General features: G+C 37.7%; 5 non-coding genes across 5 annotated transcripts; all 5 read right to left on the bottom strand.

Moving 5' to 3' along the window:
• Positions 1-6319: 6319 nt before the first annotated feature.
• On the bottom strand, positions 6320-6392 carry trnav-uac (transfer RNA valine (anticodon UAC)). The gene has a single exon. It is a non-coding gene; the product is annotated as a tRNA-Val (tRNA).
• An 800-nt stretch (positions 6393-7192) lies between these two features.
• On the bottom strand, positions 7193-7265 carry trnav-aac (transfer RNA valine (anticodon AAC)). The gene has a single exon. It is a non-coding gene; the product is annotated as a tRNA-Val (tRNA).
• A 922-nt stretch (positions 7266-8187) lies between these two features.
• trnav-cac (transfer RNA valine (anticodon CAC)) lies at positions 8188-8260 on the bottom strand. The gene has a single exon. It is a non-coding gene; the product is annotated as a tRNA-Val (tRNA).
• A 902-nt stretch (positions 8261-9162) lies between these two features.
• On the bottom strand, positions 9163-9235 carry trnav-cac (transfer RNA valine (anticodon CAC)). Its single transcript has one exon. It is a non-coding gene; the product is annotated as a tRNA-Val (tRNA).
• A 435-nt stretch (positions 9236-9670) lies between these two features.
• trnav-uac (transfer RNA valine (anticodon UAC)) lies at positions 9671-9743 on the bottom strand. The gene has a single exon. It is a non-coding gene; the product is annotated as a tRNA-Val (tRNA).
• Between the last annotated feature and the right edge of the window lie 206 nt (positions 9744-9949).

The raw sequence follows: 9949 nt of genomic DNA, 5'->3' as shown, positions 1-9949 counted from the left end.
ATATTCATGCCTCTTGGCCGCAAAGCTTCGGTAGCATTGAGTTCCTCCTCAACAGAATGCCAATTGAACCATTGTGAAAAAGAGATTCACTGTTCCCGCCCAGTTTCGAACTGGAGACCTTTTGCTTGTGAGGCAAACGTTATAACCACTACACTACGGAAACCTACCTCCCTCAAACAGTCCAACATTTTTAATTGAAGGCTCTGTAAAATGTGCATAAAGGTAATGTCTTCTAAAGCCCACAGTCGGCTAAAAAGGGTCCATATCATCAAAAGGAAGCAGCTGTTTCTGCTCGGTTTCGAAACGAGGACCTTTCGTGTGTTAGGCGAACGTGATGACCACTACACTACAGAAACTCCCCACTTCCACACTAGTTCTCTTTCGCCATAATCTATACAATGATGTGCCCAAACGCAAATAGGCAATCTGCGTAAATCCCACACACAACAGGACAGAGTTCATTCGGCGTGGCAGTCTACGCCGAGTTTCCAAGTAATTTCCCTTAACTTACCTCGGAATTAAGGCGTTTGCAGCTTGGACCACCTGCCTACCAGACAGCCATTTCACCACAGAAAGAACAAAAGCCCCCTCCTGTTTCCGCCCAGTTTAGAGCTGGGGACCTTTCGCGTGTAAGGCGAATGTGATAACCTCTAAACTACGGAAACCTGCAGTCAAGGTTGGATCTGACCTTTTCATCGCACGCTTCTTGGAGCACGAATAAAATTACAGATTGCGTTGTGCTCTTCAGTCTGCAAATAGCTTTTTTTAGAGTGGCAAACCAAGCATTTTTCCAGTTGTCTGAAGGATTGCTCTGTGACCATTACTTTTTTGCTCTTTTTTAGGTTATTTAATATAATTGTTTTTAACGTTATACGAAATATTTTGTCTTTGAGTGCACCATCCATCTGTTCATTGAAACTGCCTGGTTTAAAGTACAGAGTCTGTCGGTGTGGCAGTTACTGCTGCCTAGTGTGGCTTAATAATTGTCTTCACACCTGTGTAAAGAAAGGCCTTCGTGACGTAGAGCTGCTGCCTAACAGAGGGCCACTCTGACAAATATCTTCTTTCGTGTTTCTCAGAAGAAAGCCACGCAGGCTTGAAATGGCACGAGTGTGGGTTAGGTTTAGGTCAAACAGTGACTGCTGTTTCATTTCTGCATTAACTACACCTTTGCTGACTATATTCATGCCTCTTGGCCGCAAAGCTTCGGTAGCGTTGAGTTCCTCCTCAACAGAATGCCAATTGAACCATTGTGAAAAAGAGATTCACTGTTCCCGCCCAGTTTCGAACTGGGGACCTTTCGCGCGGGAGCCGAAAATAGTTAAGCTTAACTTCTCTTAACTTTTCCCATTCATTCTCTATGGTAGTGCTTAACACTACTGATGCAATATATTTGTGGCCACACGTAGATTTCCTGGCGCTGTTTCGCTTCTTCCGTGGCGGGGAATTCAAACAGCAGATACTCATCTGTCAATCATTCGCTCTGAAGGAGAGGAGACGCGTTTTACGATCGGAGATTTCTTCACGAAATTGTTTTGTTTGAACAACATACGCTGCCAAACTCCCAACAAGCAGGTAAAGTGAATTATGTGTTTCTTTTAAAAAAACTAAACCAAAAAAAAAAAACTTACAATTAATTACTTATTATATTATCATATAATCATACTTATGTGATTAATTATAGCAACTGTTTTGAATGTTATGTGATTTTCAAGACTTTAGTGCAAATATATAAATATATATATATATATATATATATATATATATATATAATTGTCAACATGTACTGTGTGGTACAATATCAAAATAACTATTTCCTATATATATATATATATATATATATATATATATAAATTGTCAACATTTACTGTGTGGTACAACTTAAAATAACTATTTCCTATGTTAAATTAACTTTATTCCTGTGATGCAAAGCTGAATTCTTCAGCATCATTTATACTCTTTAGTGTGTCATATGATCCAGAAATCATTATTTATATGATTTTTTGCTTACAAAACATTTCTTATTGTAATCAATGTTGATATTATCATTGTCACTACAATGATGAAAGCACATTATTTTCGGAAGGTTGACGTGATGCTGAAGACTGGAGTAATAATTCAGAAAATTCAGCTTTTCATAACAGGAATAAATTACAATGATTAGAAAATATATTCAAATATAAAAAAAATTAAAAAAAAATTGTAAAAATAAAGACACACACACACACACACACACACACACACACACATACATACATATATATATATATATATATATATATAATGAATTATAAAATACATTTGATATATTTAATTTGAATCTATATTTCAGGAATGTTAAGATGATGCATGCTGTGTCAAGACCCATCCACCCGTCTCACTCCACCATAACATCACACCAGACACTGAAGGGAAGGGTTTCTTCCGGATGCAGGTAAATAAATAATTCATACAGGCACTTATGTGTGTAAACTGTCTGTCTCATATGTGCACACAACACCAAGACATTATATTTTAATAAAGTAATGCTGTTAATCTTCTGTAGAACACCACACCATCTGCCATAACTGCGTCCCTCGTTCAGCTCACACTGGACCCCTCAGAACGGCTGGTCTTCGTGTTGGACCATAGATGGACAGATCTGTTGAGAACTGCCTCTCTTGAACATCTCTTGGCAACGCAACATAGGAGCAAGGATCTTCTTAAACAGGTCGAAGGCTTGTTTTATTTTCTGTGTCTTCCACAAATTGTATTATTATTAATATTATTGTAGCTGTTGTTGTTTAGTCTACAATTTTAAATTATTTAATTGATTTCCATTTGTTAAATAAAACATCAGAAGTATTGGCCTTGTTTACACTGTACTTTAGTGTGTTAATTAATTGTATTGACTTGCTTTATTTTATCTTGCTCAGTTTTGTAAACACTAAATGTTAGTAACGGCTATTATTAAACTCCGTAAATAAATATTTTATTTAAAATACTCTTACCAGTCAAATGTTTTTCAGCAGTAAGATTTTTAATGTTTTTTGAGAATTTCTTCTGCTCACCAAGCCTGCCTTTATTTTATCCAAAGTACAGCAAAAACTGTAGCATTTTAAATATTCTTACTATTTTAAATCAGCTGCTTTCTATTTCAATTCAATTCAATTCAAGTTTATTTGTATAGCGCTTTTTACAATACAAATTGTTACAAAGCAACTTTACAGAAAATTATGTTTCTACAATATTTAGTAGTAGCTTATAAGTGGTGACTGTCAGTTTGTGCACGTATAACAGGATTTGTAGAAAAATTCATACAAGACGTAGTCAGCCAGACGATGAACATTATTAATTTTATTAATAATTAATAGTAATTATATGATGCAGTCACACATGTAGCAATATTTGTTAGTTCTGTTGTTGATTCAGGGTCAGCATCATCTGAGGTCCTCTGAGGGTCAGCATCATCTCTTCTCAGGTGTTCTGGATCCAGACTGGAGCTTGTGTAAATCCTAGTTACCACGGGATGTAAATCCAGCAGAAACAGAGACACATATAGAGACATCATTAGCATAGCTGCTGTTCCAACAGAGTAAAATTAATTAGTTTAACCCAAGCTAAAGAATAAGAATGCACATTTGATCAGATACAACTACACTCACAATTTAAGAGATACATTATTCGAATGCTTGGCGAAAGAGATGTGTTTTTAATCTAGATTTAAACAGAGAGAGTGTGTCTGAACCCCGAACATTATCAGGAAGGCTATATATTTGAATATATACTGTAATTTATTTCTGTGATGCACAGCTGTATTTTCAGCATCATTCATCCAGTCTTCAGTGTCACACGATCTTCAGAAATCAGAATAATATGATGATTTACTGCTCAAGAAAAAAATATTATTATTATTATTACTGTTGTTGTTATGTTATGTTGAAAACAGCCGAGTACAATCTTTTCAGTTTCTTACATGAATAGAAAGTTCAGAAGAACAGCATTTATCTGATATATATATATATATATATATATATATATATATATATATATATATATATATATATATATTTTTTTTTTTACATTTTCATCATCAACATTTTTCATCTTCATCATCACTTTTAATCAATTTAAATCATCCTTGCTAAAAAAAAAGGCATTAATTTCTGTCATTTCTTTCCCCCCAAAAGAATGGTACAATCTATATTGTTAAGAAAGCTTTTTATTTCAAATAAATGCAGATCTTTGGATCTTTCTATTTAAAGAATCCCTGGGGGGTTTAAAATATTGATAATAATAATAATAATAATATTTTTTCTTGATCAGTAAATCATTATTCTGATTTCTGAAGATCATGTGACACTGAAGACTGGAGAAATGATGCTGAAAATACAGCGGAGCATCACAGGAATAAAATACATTTTACTATATGTTCAAATAGAAAGCAGTTATTTTAACTAGTAAAAATATTTCAACAATATTATTGCTTTTACTGTATTTTGGACCAAATAAAGGCAGGCTTGGTGAGAATTAAAAATCTTACTGTTCAAAAACATTTAAGTGGTAGTGTAATATATTTTTTTTCTGTGTTCTCCACAACTTTAGATTTTATTATTGTTGTTGTTGTTGAATCTATATCTATATTTAAATATTTTCATGTATTTCAATTTGTTAATTAAAATACTATAAGTATGTGGCCTTGTTTGAACTGTATTGAACTGTGTGTTAAGTTTTATTGATTAAAAAATGTATACATTTTGTTGATTTTCTTTTAAATTGATATTACATTTTATTTACTTGCTCAGATATGTAAACACTGAATGTTAATAACTGTTACCATTAAACATACATAATTATTTAATATAAAACATATTTGTATTGTTTTTTCTGTTCTCCACATCTTTATTTTTATTATATCTGTTGCTGTTGTTTAATAACCTATGATTATTTTATGTATATTTATTTAATTATTATATATTTTTGTTATTTTTTCTTTTAATTTTTATAAGTATATTACTTTACTATAAATAAAATGAAAAACTTACTTTTTTGTGAGTTTTAGTTATATTTCATATATATGGGTTTTCTGTACAGTTATACACATATAAATAGACGTATCTTTATAAATAAAGGCCTGAAACATTATCAAAGTGTTCTTTTTAATTATTCACATTTTTCTATATTAAAAATAACTATTCCCTATTATAATGTATATGTTTCTTAAGATCTTTGCACATTTTGTACACCATACAAAAGAACAATTATTACAAGATTTATTTTTATCTTTGTTCACAAAGTTCATCTATTATATGTTAATCGTACTTAAAGTGTATCTAGATGAAAAAACGAATACAAACTCATTTTATGGTATTTGTGGCCGAGACGAGATTCGAACCTCTAATTCTGTGTATTTTTTTCGTCCCGCCTCCCTGGAATTTCCTTCGTTGCTATTGGCTAGTTAGCGCTCTACACCTATCCGCGACTGGCCTTCGCATGTGAGGCGAATGTGATAACCACTACACTACGGAAACCTACCTCCCTCAAACAGTCCAACATTTTTAATTGAAGGCTCTGTAAAATGTGCATAAAGGTAATGTCTTCTAAAGCCCACAGTCGGCTAAAAAGGGTTCATACTTTTCATCAAAAGGTAGCAGCTGTTTCTCGAACTGGGGACGTTTCGCGTGTGAGGCGAACGTGATAACCACTACACTACGGAAACCTACCTCCCTCAAACAGTCCAACATTTTTAATTGAAGGCTCTGTAAAATGTGCATAAAGGTAATGTCTTCTAAAGCCCACAGTCGGCTAAAAAGGGTTCATACTTTTCATCAAAAGGTAGCAGCTGTTTCTCGAACTGGGGACGTTTCGCGTGTGAGGCGAACGTGATAACCACTACACTACGGAAACCTACCTCCCTCAAACAGTCCAACATTTTTAATTGAAGGCTCTGTAAAATGTGCATAAAGGTAATGTCTTCTAAAGCCCACAGTCGGCAAAAAAGGGTTCATACTTTTCATCAAAAGGAAGCAGCTGTTTCTGCTCGGTTTCTAACCGAGGACGTTTCGCGTGTTAGGCGAACGTGATGATCACTACACTACAGAAACTCCCTACTTCCACACTAGTTCTCTTTCGCCATAATCTATACAATGATGTGCCCAAACGCAAATAGGCAATCTGCGTAAATCCCACACACAACAGGACAGAGTTCATTCAGCGTGGCAGTCTACGCCGAGTTTCCAAATAATTTCCTTTAACTTACCTCGGAATTAAGGCGTTTGCAGCTTGGACCACCTGCCTACCAGACAGCCATTTCACCACAGAAAGAACAAAAGCCCCCACCTGTTTCCGCCCAGTTTTGAGCTGGGGACCTTTCGCGTGTAAGGCGAATGTGATAACCTCTACACTACGGAAACCTGCAGTCAAGGTTGGATCTGACTTTTTCATCGCACGCTTCTTGGAGCACGAATAAAATTACAGATTGCGTTGTGCTCTTCAGTCTGCAAATAGTTTTTTTTGAGTGGCAAACCAAGCATTTTTCCAGTTGTCTGAAGGATTGCTATGTGACCATTACTTTTTTGCTCTTTTTTAGGTTATTTAATTTAATTGTTTTTAACGTTATACGAAATATTTTGTCTTTGAGTGCACCATCCATCTGTTCATTGAAACTGCCTGGTTTAAAGTACAGAGTCTGTCGGTGTGGCAGTTACTGCTGCCTAGTGTGGCTTAATAATTGTCTTCACACCTGTGTAAAGAAAGGCCTTCGTGACGTAGAGCTGCTGCCTAACAGAGGGCCACTCTGACAAATATCTTCTTTCGTGTTCCTCAGAAGAAAGCCACGCAGGCTTGAAATGGCACTAGTGTGGGTTAGGTTTAGGTCAAACAGTGACTGCTCTTTCATTTCTGCATCAACTACACCTTTGCTGACTATATTCATGCCTCTTGGCCGCAAAGCTTCGGTAGCATTGGGTTCCTCCTCAACAGAATGCCAATTGAACCATTGTGAAAACGAGATTCACTGTTCCCGACCTGTTTCGAACTGGGGACCTTTCGCGTGTGAGGCGAACGTGGTAACCACTACACTACGGAAACCTACCTCCCTCAAACAGTCCAACATTTTTAATTGAAGGCTCTGTACAATGTGCATAAAGGTAATGTCTTCTAAAGCCCACAGTCGGCTAAAAAGGGTTCATACTTTTCATCAAAAGGAAGCGGCTGTTTCTGGTCGGTTTCTAACCGAGGACCTTTCGCGTGTTAGGCGAACGTGATGACCACTACACTACAGAAACTCCCCATTTCCACACTAGTTCTCTTTCGCCATAATCTATACAATGATGTGCCCAAACGCAAATAGGCAATCTGCGTAAATCCCACACACAACAGGACAGAGTTCATTCGGCGTGGCAGTCTACGCCGAGTTTCCAAATAATTTCCCTTAACTTACCTCGGAATTAAGGCGTTTGCAGCTTGGACCACCTGCCTACCAGACAGCCATTTCACCACAGAAAGAACAAAAGCCCCCACCTGTTTCCGCCCAGTTTCAAGCTGGGAACCTTTCGCGTGTAAGGCGAATGTGATAACCTCTACACTACGGAAACCTGCAGTCAAGGTTGGATCTGACCTTTTCATCGCACGCTTCTTGGAGCACGAATAAAATTACAGATTGCGTTGTGCTCTTCAGTCTGCAAATAGCTTTTTTTTGAGTGGCAAACCAAGCATTTTTCCAGTTGTCTGAAGGATTGCTCTGTGACCATTACTTTTTTCTCTTTTTTAGGTTATTTAATTTAATTGTTTTTAACGTTATACGAAATATTTTGTCGTTGAGAGCACCATCCATCTGTTCATTGAAACTGCCTGGTTTAAAGTACAGAGTCTGTCGGTGTGGCAGTTACTGCTGCCTAGTGTGGCTTAATAATTGTCTTCACACCTGTGTAAAGAAAGGCCTTCGTGACGTAGAGCTGCTGCCTAACAGAGGGCCACTCTGACAAATATCTTCTTTCGTGTTCCTCAGAAGAAAGCCACGCAGGCTTGAAATGGCACGAGTGTGGGTTAGGTTTAGGTCAAACAGTGACTGCTCTTTCATTTCTGCATCAACTACACATTTGCTGACTATATTCATGCCTCTTGGCATGAAAAAAGCCGAAAGCTTCGGTAGCGTTGAGTTCCTCCTCAACAGAATGCCAATTAAACCATTGTGAAAAAGAGATTCACTGTTCCCACCCAGTTTCAAACTGGGGACCTTTCGCGTGTGAGGCGAACGTGATAACCACTACACTACGGAAACCTACCTACCTCTCCAAACAGTCCAACATTTTTAATTGAAGGCTCTGTAAAATGTGCATAAAGGTAATGTCTTCTAAAGCCCAATGTCGGCTAAAAAGGGTTCATACTTTTCATCAAAAGGAAGCAGCTGTTTCTGCTCGGTTTCGAACAGAGGACCTTTCTCGTGTTAGGCGAACGTGATGACCACTACACTACAGAAACTCCCCACTTCCACACTAGTTCTCTTTCGCCATAATCTATACAATGATGTGCCCAAAAGCAAATAGGCAATCTGTGTAAATCCCACACACAACAGGACAGAGTTCATTCGGCGTGGCAGTCTACGCCGAGTTTCCAAATAATTTCCCTTAACTTACCTCGGAATTAAGGCGTTTGCAGCTTGGACCACCTGCCTACCAGACAGCCTGGCAAACCAAGCATTTTTCCAGTTGTCTGAAGGATTGCTCTGTGACCATTACTTTTTTGCTCTTTTTTAGGTTATTTAATTTAATTGTTTTTAACGTTATACGAAATATTTTGTCTTTGAGTGCACCATCCATCTGTTCATTGAAACTGCCTGGTTTAAAGTACAGAGTCTGTCGGTGTGGCAGTTACTGCTGCCTAGTGTGGCTTAATAATTGTCTTCACACCTGTGTAAAGAAAGACCTTCGTGACGTAGAGCTGCTGCCTAACAGAGGGCCACTCTGACAAATATCTTCTTTCGTGTTCCTCAGAAGAAAGCCACGCAGGCTTGAAATGGCACGAGTGTGGGTTAGGTTTAGGTCAAACAGTGACTGCTCTTTCATTTCTGCATCAACTACACCTTTGCTGACTATATTCATGCCTCTTGGCCGCAAAGCTTCGGTAGCATTGAGTTCCTCCTCAACAGAATGCCAATTGAACCATTGTGAAAAAGAGATTCACTGTTCCCGCCCAGTTTCGAACTGGGGACCCTTCGCGTGTGAGGCGAACGTGATAACCACTACACTACGGAAACCTACCTACCTCTAAAACAGTCCAACATTTTTAATTGAAGTCTCTGTAAAATGTGCATAAAGGTAATGTCTTCTAAAGCCCACAGTCGGCTAAAAAGGGTTCATACTTTTCATCAAAAGGAAGCAGCTGTTTCTGCTCGGTTTCGAACAGAGGACCTTTCACGTGTTAGGCGAACGTGATGACCACTTCACTACAGAAACTCCCCACTTCCACACTAGTTCTCTTTCGCCATAATCTATACAATGATGTGCCCAAAAGCAAATAGGCAATCTGTGTAAATCCCACACACAACAGGACAGAGTTCATTCGGCGTGGCAGTCTACGCCGAGTTTCCAAATAATTTCCCTTAACTTACCTCGGAATTAAGGCGTTTGCAGCTTGGACCACCTGCCTACCAGACAGCCATTTCACCACAGAAAGAAAAAAAGCCCCCACCTGTTTCCGCCCAGTTTCGAGCTGGGGACCTTTCGCGTGTAAGGCGAATGTGATAACCTCTACACTACGGAAACCTGCAGTCAAGGTTGTATCTGACCTTTTCATCGCACGCTTCTTGGAGCACGAATAAAATTACAGATTGCGTTGTGCTCTTCAGTCTGCAAATAGCTTTTTTTTGAGTGGCAAACCAAGCATTTTTCCAGTTGTTTGAAGGATTGCTCTGTGACCATTACTTTTTTGCTCTTTTTTAGGTTATTTAATTTAATTGTTTTTAACATTA

This window comes from Carassius carassius, chromosome 22 (assembly GCF_963082965.1).
Source record: "Carassius carassius chromosome 22, fCarCar2.1, whole genome shotgun sequence".
Lineage (NCBI taxonomy): Eukaryota > Metazoa > Chordata > Actinopteri > Cypriniformes > Cyprinidae > Carassius > Carassius carassius.
Note: the sequence above shows the minus strand (reverse complement) of the source record. Positions and strands in the feature narration are given on the sequence as shown.